Below are 3,190 nucleotides of genomic sequence, written 5' to 3'. Positions count from 1 at the left end.
TCAACTAATTCAACACAACCAAATGATTAACGAAACGGGTGCACGCCTGGGGGATGTCTGATCTACACTGGCCGCACACAGCGTGGTTGCGCTAAGTATAATTTTGGATCTCCAATACCAGACTTATCTTCTCTCCCCCACAAATAATATATTCCTGCAGCGGCAATATACAGCTACAGGATAACTGCACAAAGTACATACTGACTGTACCATCTCCCCGCCCATGCCTCTATGGACATCATTTATTGATATGCTAGTTTGCTATTTACTATAATTTATTTCTTTACTGCATGTTTTCTACCAACTTTACCATTTGATTGTAAGATATTTCTATGGCAGTTTCCTAAGGTTTAAGCAATCTCTCTGAGAGCCAGCCCTGAGCTCTAAATTTTTATGTGATTTATCTTTCCAAATATTTCCCAATGCTATGTTAGTCCCTAAGAGGGGGTCATAAGGTTCAAGTATTTGTCTTGCGAGCCAGCCTTGAGCTATAAAACCTATATATACTTTTTGACTCATTATTCCTGTTCCTTTATTCATGGAACAAACAGCAGTGCACATTCTTTAATGCTTTTTTTGTTTTGCTCTCTTACTTATGGTGCAAATAACAGTGCACATTCTCCAGTTTTTTCATTGATTGTGTGCTTTACAATTCAGTGTGAGCCAGCCCTGAGCTCTTAAAATACCTATGTGCACTGAATTTGTGTTATATATATAAATATACATAATCTTTTGTAAGTACTTCCTCTATACCATCACTTAATAATCATTTGAGTGGTGTGTAGAGTCTCCCATGATCATTTATCTTCTCAATTTTTGAGATATATATATTTAACACCTCTCCACTATATTATTTTCTCTTCCTTCTCTACTTCTACTTACTCACAACACACTCTTCTCTGGAAATAACCTTCGGACTATTTTTGGTCGTGATCTATGCAGAGTACAATGAGTAGAGTGTGACTTATCTTTTTCCTTCACTAACGGCCCACGGCCATACTACCCTGAATACGCCCGATCCTGTCCGATCTCGGAAGCTAAGCAGATATGGCCTGGCCAGTACTAGGAAGGGAAACCTCCTGAGAATACCAGGTGCAGTGGGCCATTTTTAAGGAAAAGAGCTGTCTATAACTCAGAATAATTTCCACACACTGTCTTATTTGGAAAAAACTATTTCAGACTAATATGGCACCAACCTATTAAAGTACAGAACTAGTGGTGGTCTCCTCCTTTCCTTCTCTTCTCCCTGTTTTCCTCTCTTCTCCATCATTGGCCCACTGTCATACTACCCTGAATACTCCCGATCTTGTCCGATCTCGGAAGCTAAGCAGGCATGGCCTGGTCAGTATCAGGACGGGCAACTTCCTGAGAATACCAGGTACAGTGGGCCACTCTCAATCCAATACCCCTCAACCCTCCTTTTCCCTTCCAAACCCCCCCCCTTCCCTTCCCCTTTCTTCTTTTCCCCCCACCCCCCCCCCCCCTTCCACCGCCACCAAATGGAAGTTTGACTACCCTACAGCTCCATTATTATTTTTACATCTTGATTCTCTTGCCTATAAACCATAGAAGTTCTGCCTATATCTCCTACCAAAGATATCCTTAATTCAGGCTTGCACAGTGATTTCCTGGATACCTGGGACTTTAAGAAACCATTCAGTATCCTCTACCACCTCTTTGATATTTTCACCTATTTATTCATCTTATACCTCATTTGTTAAAAAGGTTAAATAAGATTTTTTTTATACACAGATAACATCTGACACGAGTCTCAATTTTTTGACCAAAAAAGTTTTTTATTTAAGGATTTATTAAAGGTTAAGTTTTAATATTTCTCGTCACACATACCATTTCACATATAACAAAAGAGTGCTCCCAACAAAAGGGTTTTTTGTCTTTTTCTCCTTTCTTTACAAATTGTAGTTCACCTACAAAATTCCAGGGAGCACCGCCAATCAATAACAGTTTAGGAATTATTTGTTAACTGTTCAACTGTTTGCATATTGGTATTTCAATATTTGTCAATATTTGTTAATTATCTCAGCATTTATTAATTGTTCGACTAGTGCGGTTCCACACAAAATAACTTTCTGCATAACGAAAACTTGTCTAGAATGATAGCAAACAACACTGCCGCTAATAGCCAACTCACTGCCAGCCTAAATAACCTCAGCCAAAGCCTTAATGTATTGGCATCACACAAACTAAGCTTTAGCTCGGAAACAACTACACCAAGCCAGACCCCAGTTAACTCCACACTTAGACGCTCCAGCAGAACCCGGACCAACGAACCAGGGCAATCCTCTGCACCCAGCACACACACAAAAAAAAAATAATGACGCCTGCATCAAATATTTTGTTAAAAATAATGTTTTTTGAATGGTTACACCACAAATGCCTGTGTTCGAGGTAATAAATGATTCACACGGAATATGTGTATTGTTTCATTTGCTACACAAACCACCTGCACATTAGTGGTTTGGCCCAGATATCTTTTGGTATAAATATATTGCCTGCCCTTAGGTGTTCTCAGCTCAACGTGTGGGCAATCTATGGCACCCAGCACATTGGCCATGCCAGCAAACTCAGAGAAAGCTACCCTGACTGCATGCCACTGTGACTCCTGGGTAGGGAAACAGAGAGAGGCATCTATGTGGGCATCCAAGACATCCAAAACCTGAGTGTACTTTACAAAATTTAAGGTGAGTGTCATGACCTGTAATCAATACAATAATGTGTTATATTACAGAACCGAAACACCACTTAGACATAGACGTGTATGTATGTTTTAACTCACCTGAATTACATATTTATAAAAGGTGGCCTGTGAGATACTAATTACATCGCCAGTCACAGGTTGGAAGCTGCCAGTAGCCATAAAGTGCAACACAGCCAGGAGTTTGTGCAGGCCTGAGACAGAGCGAGAGCCATTTCAGAGTGAAAGATGTGAAAAATGTGCTTGGGTCCCTTTTAAAAGTCCAAAAATTCAGGTGTGAGTAATGTAGAATTGGAAACACATGTAAACACGCTTCTCAAAAGCAGGTCTACTTTTTTTTAGGCTTTTTTTACGAATTGCATTTTTTCACGGCCGCACATGCATTTTCACGCAAGAGATTTCAAATACGAATGCTTAGTAAAGGATCGAGTTCTATACCTAAACTGCAGCGTTTGACCGATGGTGTATTCATTT

The 3,190-nt window shown here is 39.9% G+C and overlaps 2 pseudogenes; both read left to right on the top strand.

Moving 5' to 3' along the window:
• The first annotated feature begins 986 nt into the window (after nt 1–986).
• On the top strand, nt 987–1,104 carry LOC134950249 (5S ribosomal RNA; annotated as a pseudogene).
• Nucleotides 1,105–1,272: 168 nt separating this feature from the next.
• Nucleotides 1,273–1,390, top strand: LOC134952740 (5S ribosomal RNA; annotated as a pseudogene).
• Nucleotides 1,391–3,190: the final 1,800 nt, after the last annotated feature.

The sequence above is a fragment of the Pseudophryne corroboree genome, chromosome 8 (genome assembly GCF_028390025.1).
Source record: "Pseudophryne corroboree isolate aPseCor3 chromosome 8, aPseCor3.hap2, whole genome shotgun sequence".
Lineage (NCBI taxonomy): Eukaryota > Metazoa > Chordata > Amphibia > Anura > Myobatrachidae > Pseudophryne > Pseudophryne corroboree.
Note: the sequence above shows the minus strand (reverse complement) of the source record. Positions and strands in the feature narration are given on the sequence as shown.